The sequence below is a fragment of the Callospermophilus lateralis genome, unplaced genomic scaffold (assembly GCF_048772815.1).
Source record: "Callospermophilus lateralis isolate mCalLat2 unplaced genomic scaffold, mCalLat2.hap1 Scaffold_161, whole genome shotgun sequence".
Lineage (NCBI taxonomy): Eukaryota > Metazoa > Chordata > Mammalia > Rodentia > Sciuridae > Callospermophilus > Callospermophilus lateralis.
Window position 1 is genome coordinate 1,379,385 of NW_027512709.1, and position 18,329 is coordinate 1,397,713.

At 33.3% G+C, this 18,329-nt stretch overlaps 1 pseudogene; it reads left to right on the forward strand.

The window, feature by feature from the left end:
- Positions 1-16,838: 16,838 nt before the first annotated feature.
- Positions 16,839-18,050, forward strand: LOC143640278 (vacuolar protein sorting-associated protein 37A pseudogene; annotated as a pseudogene).
- Positions 18,051-18,329: the final 279 nt, after the last annotated feature.

Here is an 18,329-nt window from a genome sequence, read left to right on the forward strand (position 1 = left end):
ATTTTGACATATCATACATATATATAACTTCCCACTTTTGTGGTTGTACCATGTGTATTTACACTGGTCATATATTTATTCATATGTGAACATAGAAAAGTTACATCCAATTCATTTTACTGTCTTTCTTATTCCCAACTCCCATTCTTTCCCTTCATTCCCCTTTGTCTAATCCAGTGAACTTGTATTCTTTCCCACTCCCCTTATTGTGAGTTAGCATCTCATATCAAAGAGAACATTTAGACTGGATTTTGGGGATTGGCTTATTTTACTTAGCATTATGCTGTAATTTCATTCTTCTTTAGGGCTGAGTAATATTTGATCATTTACTTTCATGGCTTGGGTTTATATAAGAACTACAGGTCATTCTCTTTAGAATGTCTCACAGTTTAATTTTGCCTGATAATTTTCTCATGATGGAGATTATATATTTTTGATAAGAGCATTACACACAGATATGTGCCCTCTATCATATCAGGAGAAACAAGTCAATCTCAGTCATTTTTGGTGATGTTAACCTTTATCACTTGGGTGAGGTGGTTTCTTACTCATTCTTTCTACATTTGTTAGTTGGAATAATTCTGTCAGAGCTGCCAATTCTACTCTATGTACATATGTATCTATACCAGTGAATATCTATTACCAATATATACTCGTTGATATTTATTTCATTATTTTTACTATAATCAAATACCATCATTGTTTATTTTCTTGCTTATGTATTTTCCTTACTGTCTACTGCAAAAAAATTCAGGTCAACAACTCCAACCTTTAACATACGTTTTTCTTAACTTTCTAATGCTACCAGATATTCCCAATTCATCATGTATTGTCCCTGTCCCTACCCTGGAACCAACCACTTCTTCAAGGATTTCATAGGATATCAAAACATCAGAAACTTTTAATTGGATGCATTCTCCAAAGAGTAATAAGGTTATCTTAAGAGTAATAACCAATTACAAGAACAATTCTTCTGCTAATATGTTTTAATGTTCCAAGAGGTATCATTTTGTTTAGTGCTTTCATTTCAACAGTATACTTATGGCAATGACTGATTTTCTGATGAGTAAAATGCTGAATTTATGTTATTATACAAGGTGGTACTTATTGAGACATTCAAACTTCACTGCCTGCAGAGTTTCTAAAGAAACATTTTATAAAATCTGTTAGTAATTATTGAAGTTTTCTCAAGAAATATATCCTAGAACATTGGCTTAAAAAAAGATAGCTCTGTGCCCATTAACTATTAAGGTGAGGCCAGAGGATCCCAGGCTCAAGGCCAACCTCAGAAATTTAGACCCTAACTTAATAATTAAAGTAAATAAATAAATAAGAACTGGGGGTATAAGTCAGTGGTATAATGTCTCTTGATTCAATCCTCAGTACAAGAAACAAAGAAGAAAGAAAGAGGGAAGAAGGGAAGGAGAGACGGAGGGAGGGAGGGAAATAAAGAAAGACAGACATCTCTGTCTTCAAGGAGCTGATGATCTAATTCAGACAAGAAATATTATGCAAATATAAATAGGTCATATATAGGAAAATTGGGGGTTTTAGGCAGACCTGTTGGGTGAAGATAGAGGTATGCACTGATTCTACAGATGGGAGATGAAAAGAAAAGTATATACCAGGGAGAGTAAATGTGTTTGAACATTTAGGCCAATATTGACCAATTATTTCATGACTCTGCATACTATTATATAGAATAGCAATTCTATAGCTGGGTCTGATTTCATTTGTAAAGTGTACCATGAAAAATTGTTGATGCTTCCAAAGAGCATAGCAGAACTATAATGAGTTTTAATATCTGACCATTTCTGGTTTAGATAGCCCCCAAAAGAGTTTTGGGTAATTGCTATTACAAAGAGTGGTACCTGTCTATGTTCCAGAGTAACTGCAAACTTCCAGCTAATGAAACAACACATTTTTGTACAGAAATGAGCATCTAGATTGTATCTGAATGGCCTAAAATTACCATTTTTTAATATGCATACCTTTTATTTCCTTATTTTCTTAGTTTCCTTCTCCCCACGTGAACACAATATCACTGTGCTTTTCTGTGTTTGTTTTGAACTTTCTGGTGGCTGGTGAGGTCCTGTCTGGGCGATCATTTCCAGTTCTTAACTTTGAAACAGGATGCATGTTTCCTGAAGCTGTGAGAGCCAAACACAACCTTATTCTGTAAAGAACTTGATTCATCTTAGGTATTTGGGTATAGCCACTTCTAATGAGGTATTGTCTATGATATTTAGATATGCAATAGCTCATCTGACCATCAGTTTAGCTTCTGATAAGAGCTCTACTATGGTAGTAAGAAACAGAGCTGTTTGAAAAGTATTGTAACACCCATATTGAATTTTTAACAACTTAATACATTTTAGGAAAAGATCCATCTGAAAGGCATTATGGCTTGCTGAGAAAAGCTGTACACTGGGAACCGGGAGAAGTGGGCTCGATTCCCAGCTCTGCTTCTGACTCACTCTTTGTCCTTGGGCAAGTCACTTAGCCTCTCTCTGTGTCTATTTCCTGCCTGGTAAAAATAAGGAGAATAATGCATGAAGACTCCTACCTCAACAAGATGTGTTGAGGCTCCTTTCTATCTGTAACCACTGAGAGAATCCCCCTTCTCTGTTTGTTAATGTCAAACTTACTTTTATTAGAATGTAATTGGTTAAAAATAGGCAATAATCATACAGAATAACAATTAACTTCCAGAATTCCTTAGATTTTGAATTTACACTGAAATTTTATTGCAGTACATATTACTTCATCATAATGCTCTCATTGGCTGGAAGGAGCATTCCTGGATCATGTGGATTCAAAACTATCTGTTGTCTCAGTCCCCTTCAGTGCCAGCTATGGAGTCTTGTATTGAACCCATTCCAAGAGTAGATGATGGAGTCCTGGGGAGGAGAGGCTTATGCTTGAGGAAACTGAGGGAACATTACCAAGCAATATTTTTCAAAAATGTTTTTGTTCAGTTTAGACAGTAGGGGTATCATTGTAGGCTGGAAAATCATAGGTGATATTATTAAATAGATAGTCTTATTCTATAACGTCTTCTCTAATTCCTCCAGCAATGTTTTTAGCCTTCATTTCTCTCCCTTTTCTTTATTCTTGCTGGCTCATTTTATATATCTCAGATTTTCCCTAAGTGTCTTTTATAATTTTATTAGTCTTTTCTTTTTAACCAGTAAGTAATCACAGATAATTTTCTTATGTACAAAAGGGTTGGCTGAAAGCTACCATATGTGATTTTTTTAAGGTTTCGAGAAAATACCTACATGTGTCCTGTTCATGGAAGATATTCAATTAATGGCAGCCTATTATTATTAGTAGTAATATATCTGTTGTTTTAGGAGTAGTATTCTGTCTCATAGTCATGCATGATGAAGAGATTTAAGATTGGCATTCATTCTACAGAGAACCAATGCTGTTCATCCCAGATTCTCTACTGAAATATATGAATGGCTCCAATTTACTTGTTTGGTTGCTTAATATACCACCACATTTGGTTTGATTTAAGTGAGAGATATTGAAATCATTTCCATAATAAATTGGGTCATAAATAATTCCATAAACAATGTTAAAACAGTATTCATCAACAAAATACTTTCTAGTGATTTTCAGACTTCTTTGTCTGAGGATTATCTTTTTGCTTTGCTACAATGATACAAGAAGCGAAGTATATGGATACATGTGATACAAGGAGAGAAGTACAAGTACACGGAAGACCCGGAAACTTACCCTTGAGCTATTCCTAATAAATTTGTGAAACCACATTAGGGTTAAGGTTAAGAGATTACCTTTTGAAGTCAATCACCATATATTCAAATCTAGATTTTATTATTATTTTCAGTATAGCATTGGTCATGATACACAGTCACTTAGAATCTCTGTGAATGTACACATTTGCAGAAAAGCTCAAAAGTTTTACCTGAGTGGTGACATGTAAACATTTGACTAAAAATACGTACTTAATGAATGTTTTTTGTTATGATAATTTTATTATATCACTGGTACTGCAGTGGGAAGTTATGAATGCTCATATTCCTATGAAATGTATTAGTAGGAATCTTGGCTGTTATAAGGTCTGTGCACTGCACAAAAGAACCAAGTACTATTGCTGCCCTAGCTGAGATTTTTCTGAGCAGAAGGAATTTCAGGTGCAAAGTCAGTGAAGAGCCAGAGTACCAATCCAATAAGCGGTTCAGTAGTTCATTATAATGCCCAAAGAAATCTTGGGTAGTAAGATATATAGGAGATGCTCTTTACCATCCAGTGAAGCCAATATTGCTTTTTAAAAACTGTTTCAAAAACTGGGAGTGTAGTCCAGTGGTAGAGTAATTACATACACAGCATGTAGAGCCTCACTCTCGCATGTGTGCATACACACACACACACACACACACACACACACAATGTCTGTGAAGAAACTCTCAAAAAATCTATAAATAAAATTAATTAATTAATTTACAATAAGTGAAAAGATACTTGTTAGAGAATATATTTTAATATTGATTTTCATATTGTCTCCTGAGATTAGTTACTCAAAATGTAATTTACTTTTCATCAAATGATTTAAAATGGCATTCTGACTACATTAAAACACAGTTGTTTACTAACTTACTAGTGGTGCTTTGAGTCATGACTTTGCGTTCATGCTGAGTGTGCTGTGGGGATGCCTCACTATCCTTGATTCTCAAAGTCACCAGAACAAATAATTGCCAGTCTAGAATAGTTTTCTGATCTTGATAGTAGTATGAAAGATGGTGCTTTTTCTTTTTGCTCTTATATATTAAAAATAAAGATTCAACATTTTAATTATATATTTTCACCCATATAGGGATTTTTCTTTAAAATAAGCACGGAGGGAAGGGAGGATATCTGATGTGTCTTTTCCTTTTTGGCCAGGAATATGGCTGTCCTTCTTGAAAAATACAATTTTTTAGGAAGAATGTTATGCTTGCATCACATCAAGTAGTTGTTCACTGTGTCTAAATGATAAATTTACATAAAAGGTAGTTTGCTTTCTCATTAGCATTCATATGTTAAAGATTTTCTGTCAGAAAATCAGAATGAAGACTAAAATCAAGACTTGGTATTGTCTCTTAATATTACCCATATTATTCTATGCAGTGTCTGAAAACATCTGGTCATATGTACATTTGTAAATCCAGGGCTTCCTTTGACTAAAGGGTCACAATATATTAGAAATTTAATTGTTGAAAGCTGTTCATATCTGGTTAGCTGATAGGTATTCTCAAAATTATTTCACAAATTTAAATAAGATGACCTCTTAACATAAATGTTACTTAAAGTAACAGCACAGAACTGCTACTGGGAATGCCCAAACTGTGCTATTTTAATATTGCTTCTGTATATTCTTGGGAAATTCAAGTCTTATTTCAGTATTGCAGAAATCAGAAAAAAAATAAAACATTTCTAGGGGTTCAAGTGAGTTAACATCATAACCACCAACCATCAGCAGGCTTTGGGGACCCAGCAGGGATCCAGGTTGATCCCACACAATGAATGTGGGGTCATGGATCTCATTAAGCAATAACAGTCTGTGATAAGGTGTTGCTCCCCTCCCAAAGTCCACTCTAAATGTACTCTCATCTCATCCACTGAGGATTGTGCTGTCCTCAGGTCATTTTGCTCTTTTCCCCCTCTCTCTGTCTCTGTGTGTACACTGATTTTATATATTACAGAAGAATTGTGCCTCATGCAAATTAAGATACTGATCTCTCAAAAATTGAAAAGAAAAATAGGGATTTAGGTTCAATAAGATGGTTCTTCAAAGTGCATAGTTTCTGAGACCAATGAGACACCCACCATTTGACCTACTCAGATGTCTTTACCTGAAGTAATTAGGGGATAAGATACAAAAGATATGACACCAGTTAACTTGGTAAATAAATCCAGCAGGGCAAAATTTAGCCAAAGGCTGAAACCAAAAATAAAAAGCAACTAGATCTTGAGTGTATGGAGTAAAGTGTGTATCCCTGTTGTTTTTTAAGTTTTTTTCCTTAAAAACAAACAAAACGAAACAAAAACTAATTTACTAATTTTATATCTACCTATATAAGATATTCAGAAGTGATAGGAAAAAAAATGGTTGTAAAAGTGTACTAGCAATCAAGGCCTACTAAGAATGGATAAAGAAAAAACGTCCCTGGGACTGGGATTGTGGCTCAGTGGTAGAGTGCTTGTCTAACATGTGTGAGGCTCTGGGTTCGATTCTCAGCACCACATATATATATAAATAAATTAAATAAAGGTCCACGGTGAACTTAAAAAATATATTGAAAGAAAAAAATCCCAATCACTTGATAGTGAATGAGAACGTGTGGAGTGTCCAAGTGTCCTCATTTGGCTTTGTTAGTCTTCATTCTTTGAATCCTTTCCTCATTCAGATTCTCCTAAAATCTTTGTTTCCAATGAAAGCAAATATAGGAAATTAGAACAATGGTATCATGAAATAATCATTAAGATAAAAAAAAAAAGACTCTGAAAATCCAAACTATCTTTTCTTTCATTGTTGGATTTTTCTTCTTCCATAAGAGAGGAGTAATAGTGGCATTGGCAGCCCATGCTCTAGTGGATTTCTCACTTTTCTTTTAATTATTGCACATCTATTGATAAATCACATGCAGATTACACTCTTAGTAGAGAAGTTTAAAGGAGTGACCATGAACATTTTTTTGTCAACTGATCTTAAATTTGAGATTGTTCTTTTCATAGTACTGAAAATTAACCATAGCTGAATTTAAAAAAAAAGAAAAACTAGGCAAATGATAAAAGCCTTGAAAATCATAGGAAAGTTTCATTTCAGGGGACATTTCTGCCCTATTGTTTATGGAGAGTTTCCCGTAAATTAGTTATTACTTTTGAGCCATCTCATCCCTCTTATATATTTTTTTAAGAAATTTGATATTTTATTTTTTAGAAAATTTGTTTGTTAGGAAATCATTAAGATATATTTGTAATATTAAATAGTTAAAACATAAGACATTGATCTGAAAATAATATTATGAAATGACTTATTTAGAAACATATCTAACATAAATTCATATTAAAACATAATTCATTGATTTAACTGTGCATATGTTTAAACCAATATTCTTGAGCAGCATATTCTTATTTTAGCTGAGAGAACCTTTATAAAAAATAAAATGTATTTAAAATGTCAATTTTTATACTGTTAAATGTATCAAAAATTTCTTATTTCTTTTCATCTTCCAACAGAAATAACAAACTGAATTTTATTCATAAAACTAAATTTTAATTTACATTTTAGAAAATTTGTCTATTTTAATTGAGGCAAAAAATATAATAGTATAAACATAAACTTGTGTGCTAGCTTTGTCTTTATGCTTCTGTATTTGTTTCATTAATAACCTATCAGTTAAATGAGAGCAGGTATAATAACATTAAATAATGATGTATTTTTAAGAAGTAACATACAATTATAGCTGCATAGTATTAAATGGATATTAAGTGTAATATAATTTTTGACATTTTAAATTTTTGTGTTGCTGAAGATGGAACCCAGGGCCTTAGGCATTATAGGAAAGCACTCTACTGAGCTACATCCCCAGGCCTTTAAAACTTTTTATTGAGAATTTTTAATGTCATCATTATGACCACCATTACTCTATTCTAGAATTTGACTTAGCATAATTCAATATGATCCTCCAAATGTGGATGAGGTGTAGGGAGAGGAGAGACTGCTTCTAGTGAGCAATATCATATTCCAAGTGGCAAAAAAGAAAAAAAAATTAAGTACATGATGTGTTTTATACCTTAATGACATAAAAGCTTTAATGGAATGTGGTTGCCCTGAAGACAGAGTTAGATTAATATCTGGGCCTCAGATTCTGCTACATTCTGGTAAAGTAACTGCAGAAAATCACTTAATTTCTCAAAACTGAGTTTTCATATCTGTAAAATGTAACATGATGACAATTATCACATTTGTTTCAATGTGAATAAGATAATGAGAGTGCTTCACAAATTCTACAGCACTTTACAGAATTATCACTTCATCATTTCACAATGGTAATAATCAGTCAGTTCACTTTTATAATTTTTATAATTATATAATTTTGAGATCTTTGATTTTTTGTTTAGTTATTAATTTCTTAATTTCTATGTTTGGCAGAAAGCTCAGCTTAATCACAATTTATTATTTCAAAAATATTTATCACATATATGCAAAATAAAATTGAAATTCCAAAAGCAATGTGAGTGATGCAATAATGAAAATCAAAGTTCGTTTGTTAGGATGGAATAAAAAAAAAACATACCGGCACTGCACAGTACAACCAGTGTGGGTGACAACAGGGTTCCAGAGGTAGAGAATGGAGACACAAGTCACCCCGCACCTCATTTCTCATGGTGTCGTGTGCCCAAAGGAAATGGTGATGAAGCACTGGGGAGATCCAGTTCAGGTCATTGGTAAGTCTAAACGTTTTTTAAGAAAGAGGGTAAGTGATATTTTTTCCACTTTAGCTGTAGGTGACCAGATCAGTATGTAATCTCAAAGGACATGTATCCTAATATACCACTGTTTAAAATACATTTAATGAAAAAAATCATGTTAATAAATAAAATATAAAAGTGAATATGGAGTATAAATCATGCCTAGACAATAGAATATTTTAAAATTTAAGATCCTGAAGAAATTTTTAAAATATACAGAATTTAGGCCTATATCGAAAAATAAACATATTTAGTATTAATGAACTATCTCCTAGAATCTGAAAGTCTTTACCAATGCTATCATTTTGACTAATTTTTTGAACCACATATTTACAGTTAATGATTTGTCTTTTACACTTGATAACTACCAAATATTCCATCATATGTAGAAATTTATTTAGAAATGTATTATTTTATCTTTACTCATCTTATTAAAACCTACATTTTCAAACTATACAGCCCTATAAGAGTTAACAAAGAAAAGTATAATCTCAGATATAACTAGTTCTCTTTAATGGAATTTGTCAAAGAAAATGACATATCTTTATTATTGTTGAATCCAGAGTAGATTATCCATTCAATTTTATTAACTGAAGAAAAATCAGAAGTCAAATCCATATAGCCCCTAACAGATCTTCTATGCCAAACCCTTTAATGGTTTCCAGTTAACTTTAGGGAAAAAACAAAACAAAACAAAACAAAAAACAGAAACTTTCTTGGCAAGGTACTTGGGATCATGATGATGGTTCACTTCCAGTCAGGTTGGGTCAAGCCCTTTCCTGCCATTGAAAATCAGCCTACAAAGCCTTTCTTATAGCATTTCCCCAAAATTATTATAGTTGTTGCCCAGTGTTAATATCTTTTCTTTTATATTGTGTGTTCCTTGAGGATATGGAATCTGTATTTATTTCTATCTCTAATGTGCAAGGTCTGAAACATGCTTTGACTTTGAAGAACCCTAATGGAACCAATGATCTTGGTTGTTCTTAAAAAAAAAATGCCTGATAAAGAGCTTCTTGTGGGGGTAGGCCCTAACTCTGATGCTCTCCAGATGTTTAAGTAATAAAGACATAAATTGGTCATTGCTTGCTTTTTAAAAGACTGGTGGAGAATGAAGCTGAAAAAATGAGAAAATGTGTGACCATTATTTCCTGGGATGAGACACAAGTAGAAAAACCCTGGTGAGCTGACAAGACAGATTTTCAATACAATGCAGCCTATTACAATTTCTAATGCAAATATAGAACTAATCAGTTAAATACAAAGAAAATGCCTCAAAAGATCTTTATGACTCTATTATATCATGCTCGTCTCTGCCCCATACAGGTACCCACAAGGCTTAATCCAATATTTATGAAATACCTGGCTTTAAAGAAACTATTTGGAATATTGGTTTCTGGCCGGACTCTGCTAAATCAAAGTGTGCCAGTTTTCTTCTTGCCAAACAGCACAATAAAGCCCTCAGCAAAAGGAATAAAGACTACTGAGAAATAACTGATGAGGCTTTTAATTTCAATAAATGTCATTTCGTGCATCAGTGTTGTGAAAATTTTCTTTTCACAAATTGAAGAAGGATTTTATAAACTCCTCTGTGAAAAGGATGGGAATTTAGAGTTGGCATTAGTGGACCCTGTAATAAAAGAAATTCTCCTTCAAGTTCTCCTTGAAGTGAAGAATGACACTGGAACTTTTGGTTTGGTAATATGTGGATTATGGATATCTTTCCTTTGTACCACTAAATTGTGTGTCATCTTCTTTCTCTCTTTGCAAATATACTAAGGGAGAAAAAGGAAGTGGAAAAGAATTTAGAAATTGCCTTTTAGATTCATTAGACATTGCATGATTAAAGATTTGGAAGGTGCTGTGAAAATACATTTAGTTTTCTGACAATCTTGTAAATGAAGCTCAACAAGTATGCACCAGAGTACGGATCAAACACTTGTGAGGAAGCTTTTACACAGCTGACAGGTCCTGCTAATAAATCCTGGATTGGCACAATATTTAATTTGGCTGTTCCTTATATATAGCAGGTAAGAATCAGCCAATAGCATGAGGTCAGAGATGCCATTTATTTAGCATATTGTCTTTATTACAGTTTGCAATATATTATACCTTAAAATATGGTGCTACTCAGTGTATGCTTATTTGTAAAAAAATCATTGTGCCATCTCTTAAAGTATTAGAATGTTAAGTGGTATTTATGAAAGAAGAAAACATTTTATTAATTGTTTGGCTAAAACTTCTCTTTTTTTTTGAACTGTAAAATTTGTACATAACAAATTATTCTAGTTAGTCTCATAGACTGCCAAGAGCAAACACATTAAACTCAAAATATTATTTCACATATTTAAAGAACACAAAGGTTAGGATTAGGCTTCTTTATTGAGGGAAGAGTAATTCTAAGGAGTCCCAGAATGAAGCAAGGTTTATAACTGATGGTTATAAAGAATGGTAAATAGTAACTTCTATGTTTAAGGGACAGTTTGTAAATTTGTGTCTATACATTGACTTAACAGTTTGGTCTTGTAGATCCCCAGGGACTAATGCTAATACGTAATAAGAAAACACATTTATGCAAATAATTTGCCTAATTAGTTTTCAATAATTTAGTCAATGTTCATAATTTGCATGTTTTTTTCCATCTAGAGGAAAATTAAGATACATAAAACATAGGTAATCTGTTAGCAAAATCCTTCACTAAAGATATGGTGTTTATAATGACAAGTTAATAAGCCCTCAACTCTTTACAGATCTTATGGTCAGCAAGAGTTAGCAAGAAAATTCTTCTTACCAGAATTAAACTTCTGATACAAAGAGCCAACTCCATATCAGAGAACCATGTATTTTATTTTATGATTAGAAAGAAAAAAAGTCTAAATATTTACACAGTTCTGCTCATCAGACATAAGCCCAGAAACTCAAGGCATGAGCAACACAGTCATTACTCTTAGTATTTTTTTTTTCATATTAATTAAAGGTAAAAGTTTTAGTTTTTAAAAACAAACATTTTGGTTACTGTTAATATTTTTATTTTGTTATGGTTATCAGTTTTTGTATTATACCTGATTAAACACATGAAATAAATTTAGGGAAAGACTTCTTTTCCATATATGTAAAATACTTCATTCTCTTCTATGTATCTTCCATGATCCAATTTTGTGATATGAGTTTAATAATAAAATATTTGTATTCTAAACTTTCTTATCAGTAGCCAATTTGTGACCTCACATTTCCTTTAAGTAATTAGAAGGATGTAATAAATATGATTAATTGAATACTTTCAAAATATATCAGCAGTTTCACTTTCTCTACAGAGAAGAAAATAGGAGTCTAGCCCTGATATTTGGCTTCATAGTACGGTACTAGAGGTACTAGATCTTAAGTGAATTTGTCTGGTGAAAGTTCAAGTTTAATGCAAATGCAATACTGAACAAAGAAATCTTCAAACTTTTCTTTTGACATCATTTTCAGGTATTTGAAGGGAAGATGGAAGGGATTTATAATTGGAGCTTAACATGGCTCATGATGTTTTGACTGTAAGCCCATGTAAGGCTACTGATGTCACAAACTGCTTTAGACATTAAAATGCATTTTTGCACACTTTATATCATTATAAGCAACAAAAAAAATTTGCCTCTTACTTTAAAGAGAACCTAGACCCACACAGTCTAACATCAAATGTCAGAGCACCACAGAGACTAGAACTCAGATCTTTTAAACTCCAATCCCTTTTTTTCTCAACCATAATCAAAGTGTAGCTTCCCAGAGCAACTACATTAATATTTAATAAAATATTGTCTTATGACAGTGAAGTACTATCAGAGTTTTGTTTTATAACAAATATCTCAGAACTCAAAGTACATCGTGTAAACGTTTTCTTTCAGTACTAGGTAAGACCCCATGGGAGGCTGAAAACATGTTCCAGTAATGGTTTATGTGCACAGAACATTTTTGTAATTCTTATTTTGGAATTGCCTTTAGAGCCTATGGCATTTTCTTTTCAACTCACCATTTTTAAATCTTGGTTTGTAAAGTATAATGAAATTATTTTCAATAATTAGAAATCATATAAAGGTAAAATATGGGAGTGGAGAAAATGTTTAGACTTGGTATTTTTATTTTGACTTTCAAATTTGAACCTAATTTTAAGTGAATGGTGTTATCCAAAAGCAATTTTAGGAGAAATATTTTTATGTAGTCTTAATCACATCAATATAACATTCAGGGCTAGGCTCCTATCTCTTTCTGGGTAGAAAGAGTAAAGCTGCTGATGTAAGTATTTTTAAAAGTATTAAATTAATCATATTGATTATAGGCTTCTAATTACTTTAATGGAAATATCAGTTCACAGATTGGCTACTGAAAAGAAACATTAAGGTATGTCTACCTTAAATGACAGCTTTGTTTGGATTCTTAAGGACTTGAAAAGTCATCTAGAATCTCATTTTATCAGGCTATATCTATAAAACATGTTTTATATCTGAATATATATAACATATGCAGAATATGTATAACATATGCTTTATATCAAAATGTGTAACATATACATAGAGATAGACACACTAACACATCTTGTATTCCATTTTTATGAAGTGTGAGTGTGGCCAACTTCAATCCAAATCATTCAGCTCTCCTATATAATTTAGATATTACCTAAACTCTTCCCAAAGGAATAACCTGTCACTGAGTGATTGTGAAGTAGTATGTGAGAATGTCCAGCTGCCAACCTATGATGCTGGGGATATCCAGCCTGGCTATGGGCCAGATCACCAGAGCAATAGCCACTGTTTGAGAATGAATCAGGCTACAGTTGATCCTTTATTACTTCAGCTACAAATTCTGCTGTACATTAGCACACTTATCCCTACTTCTCTCCCCAAATTCAAAAGCTATATGCTCTCCAAAAAAACAACTTGGGAGAGTTCAATTATTATAAAAACAATTTTAAAATGATTGTTCCTCTGGAATTTATTTTTATTGGTAATTTTCTTCTTCTTTCCTCTCTTCCTTTTTTTTTCTGCTGTGAGCTGTCTCTCTTCCTCTCTCCCTTCCCGTTTAATCACTGCTTCTATCAAAGCAAAAGGAAGGCAGAGATATGTTGAGGGGGTGGAGAGATGTGTGTACTAAGTTCTTACTCATATGAGGAAGGCTAAATTTGAAATAGTTTGAAATTTATTTTCATTGTTTTCAAGCTATCAATTTAATTGTATTATCATTTTGAAGAACTATTAAAGCAGTTTAGTTATTATCATCAGGGTTTCTTCTCTGGTTTGGAAGGTGAAAGGTTAATCACTAATTTACTGAAAAACACAGCTTTCTTTCATTTTTCACTTACAATTACCTTCACTTGTTTTAAAATACAACCCAAACTCCAAAATGCATTGTAGTCATTCATTATTTTTGTCAATTAAAGTTTCTAAATCATAAATTTTAAGATAAAACACAAATAAGCATTAATTGATTTCAACCATTGAATGCCCACTTCCCAAAGAAATGAATGAGGCAGATTTACTTTTGAAAATCTGCTTTCCGTGGCAGCTGGAGCATTGGGGCTCAGCAGATGTTAGTTTCTAAAAGCTGGTATTCACTTCAGAAACTGACTCTGGATGTCGATGTTGCCTCTCCCCAAGGAATAAAATGTTGACAAAGTGGTATCAATGCTAATGGATTTTTGACTGAAGTAATGGTAACTTCCTACAGCATTTGTGTTCTCTAAGCACTTCAGTGTGATGCAACGGTCCCCCTGATAAATCATGAAGAAGTCATTTATTTATAAATAACAACCTTGTACTTCCTTCGAGGTTTTCATACATAGATCCAATTTTAGATGGATATAATACAAAATTTTGTATACCTAAATTGTCTAAAAACACAATGTTCTTAATGAGGAAAAGTAAGGTTCACAATTGTAGAAAAACCCAATTATAAACACTATGGCAACATGGCACTTATTTGAATTGCTTAAGAAATTACAAATCAACAAATTGTTTTACATATAGACTGTGCATTAATTCATCCCTGCATTAGTCTCCATTATAGTCATCATCTCCTTAACACTTAGGTTACTATCCCAGGAGTGGTGTTATAAAGAGGTTGTTTCCATAGAAACTTTTCAATACATGGCCCATTTCTTACTATGGGGAACCTAAACGGTATGGATAAATCAGAATTTGATTCAATAACAGAATAAATTCTGATGAGTACTATATTATTCTTCTATCTGATATAATCCACATGAACAACTAATTCTTTTGAAAATTGAAGAAAATGGATTTTTGGTATCCTTTGAAATTTATGGCAGAGAGCTAAAGCTCAGAGAAGAATTTGGTCTGGCAAACACTATTTGCCAACAGAGATGCAGTGTTAGACACTCTGTGACCATCAGTTTGATTTGAGTTCATTAATGTTTTAAATACATGGACATTTTAACATACAATTGGATAAATAAACTTGCTATTGAAATATAAGAAAGATAATTTATCTTTAAACTATCGATTAACTTTATCAAATTTCTGCTTGAAATTTAAGCAGAAAATATTTCACCCTCCAACTTTTGTCAATGGTGTAATAATATTATCTGCTTAGAAGTTTACATACAGGATTTTTAAATAAAATGTGGAACTGCATTGCTACATGCTCATCATTTTAAACTACAATTTCAGTGTTCCCTCTTTATATGTAAAGCCTATTTGAATGGTAGCCATCAAAAGGAGAATATAGATTAAAATGTCTCAATAAAATCAAACTGTGTTTAGTTTGGTTTTATTTATGCATTACTGTAGAACAAGAAACTTTTCCAATATTATACATATGGCTTATGAAAGAAGGTAAGGCCATGTGTATGATTTGTGGTAGATATTAAATTCTGTTTTTCTCCTTTTTATTCTGTATGAAAAATGATTTGAAGTAGAAATGTCCTAATTTACTGCCTGAGATCTAGTTGCCTGTTTATTTAAGTATCCATCGATAATGGCAAGAGTTAACATTATATGTGAAGAGGAGAAAAGTTTGTTCTAATTAAAGAACAACTATCTGAATAAACAAAAATGGATTCCAATTTTGAAGTTATGTCTGAAAAATTTTTGTAGTGCTCTTCTACACACATTTTTGTGCTGAGTTCTCATTTAACTATGGTTCAGTCCATTGAGATGGTTCACAATAAAAGGAGGCACCAAGTCAATTAAGGTTGACTTAACTTTAAGATTGCCTTATAATTTCTTTCAAAATATTGTGCAGCTGTTTATTCTGGCTTTACTGTTCTGAACATTCACAATGTAAACAGCAACTTTATTTATTTTACTAAATATGTTCCTGTTAAATACAATCAGTTCAGGTTTTTTTTTGAAATGTAGAACTCAGGTTTTGCTTTGTATTTAGTTTTGCAATAGGATCCTAAAATTAAAAATTAATTCATTATGAACTTGAGTATTATTATGATGATAGTAAGACACGTTCTCTAAGTTGAAGTTAACTTTTAAAATCCTCAAAATAGATAGTTTCCTATAATGTATATTTCTAAATAATTCCTAAACTATGGTAGAATCTTAGTCATTCAAATATTCTTTTAAAACTGCATCAATACATTTTGAACTGTTGTAAACATTTTCTTAAATATTCGCAAATGCAAATGTTTCATTAAAAAGCATAAAAAAAGATTTAAGGATTGTTTTTGTCTAAATGTATGTGGCACTTATGATGATGTCCTAAAAAGCATTGAAAACCTTTATATAAAGCATGTTTTCAGCATCTGATCTCAAGTAAATGTCCTTTCTTCTTATTTTGGCAAGTTGGCGTTAGTGTGATGAGGAGGATGGATGAACACAGACAGCGGAATAGACTGTTTGAAGGGGTCAGTGAAAGACAGTGAGATTTTTCTCTAGCTTATTTTTGCTCTTCACATACATTAAAAAGTAAGAGAATTTAGACAAGAAATAATATTAGGCTTTGATGCTTTATTTTCAGAGGTGACTTGTAACAAGAAAAGTGACACTATGTGATTTATTCTTATGACAAAATTGTACAGGGACAAAAACTCAATCTGTTGGACGAAGGCTAGGGTGGTGGAGCGCTGGGCGGTCAGCATCCCTGACTGGCTGGTTTGGGCGTCTGGGCGGCGAAGGTAGGACTGCCTATCCCGGGCGGCACGTTGCCCCTCTCCAGCTAACTGCATTATAGCATGTCCCCCAGAACCCAGAGACCGCCAGCCGGGCTTGCTTAGTGAAGATGCGGCCCCCCAGCGTTTAGGCCACTCGCGTCTCAGCCCGCTTCTCTGTCGCTGGAGAACGCCCGGGTTGAGCAGCTGGGAGAAGCAGGCCAGAGCCTTCTAGGGCCTTGGGCCCGGGGACCCAAGAAGGATGAGCTGGCTCTTTCCCTTAACCAAGAGCGCCTCCTCCTCCGCGACTGGTTCTCCTGGTGGCCTCACCAGCCTCCAACAGCAGAAGCAGGGCTTGATCGAGTCCCTCCGGAACTCACACTCCAGTATAGCTGAAATACAGAAAGATGTGGAATACAGATTGCCATTCACTACACAATCTGACTATTAACATTAATATATTACTTCCTCCACAATTTCCTCAGGAAAAACCAGTGATCAGTGGTTATCCACCAATAAGACATCACTTAATGGATAAACAAGGAGTGTATGTTACTTCTCCATTAGTAAGCAATTTTACAATGCATTCAGATCTTGGGAAAATTATTCAAAGTCTGTTGGATGAGTTCTGGAAGAATCCCCCAGTTTTAGCTCCTGCTTCAACAGCATTTCCATACCTGTACAGTAACCCAGGAGGTATGCCTTCTTATGCTTCTCAGGGCTTTCCATTTCTTTCTCCATATCCTCCACAAGAAGCTAACAGGAATATCACCTCTTTGTCTGTTGCTGATGCTATTTCTTCTTCAACAACAAGTTATACCACAGCCAAGCCTGCTGCTCCTTCATTTGGTGTCCTTTCAAGTATGCCATTACCTTTTCCCACAACGGACACTTCAGCTCCGATAAGTCAGAATGGTTTTGGTTATAAGATGCCAGATGTTCCGGATACATTTCCAGAACTCTCAGAATTAAGTTTATCACAACTCACAGGTATGAATGAACAAGAGGAAGTATTACTAGAACAGTTCCTGACTTTGCCTCAATTGAAACAAATTATTGCAGACAAGGATGACTTAGTAAAAAGTATCGAGGAATTAGCAAGAAAAAAATCTCCTTTTGGAACCTAGCTTGGAAGCCAAAAGGCAGATTGTTTTAGATAAGTATGAATTACTTACACAAATGAAATCTACTTTTGAAAAGAAGATGCAAAGGCAGCATGAACTTAGTGAGAGCTGTAGTGCAAGAGCCCTGCAGGCAAGATTGAAAGTAGCTGCACATGAAGCTGAAGAAGAATCTGATAATATCGCTGAAGATTTCTTGGAGGGAAAAACTGAAATAGACGATTTTCTCAGTAGCTTCATGGAAAAGAGAACAATTTGCCACTGTTAGAAGAGCCAAGGAAGATAAACTTCAACAGGTGATAGCAATGCACAGCCAATTTCATGCTCCACTATACATTTTCCCGAAAACATAAACTGCCAAGAGAAAAATGAGACATAAAACTTAAGCACATTGTTTTATATTTATGATTTGCAAATTGGCATTTCATTATGGGGGCTGAATTCACCGATATACTATATAGATTGTATACAGAACATAGACTGATTTTGTATAGATCAAAATACTTGCTATGATCTTTGCTTTGAGAAAATTTTCTGCACTATTTGCACTAAAAATGTTTATTTATTGTTGATAAACTATCATATATTTAAGTTCTGCTGCTATTAATCTTATTATTGATTAAATGCCTATG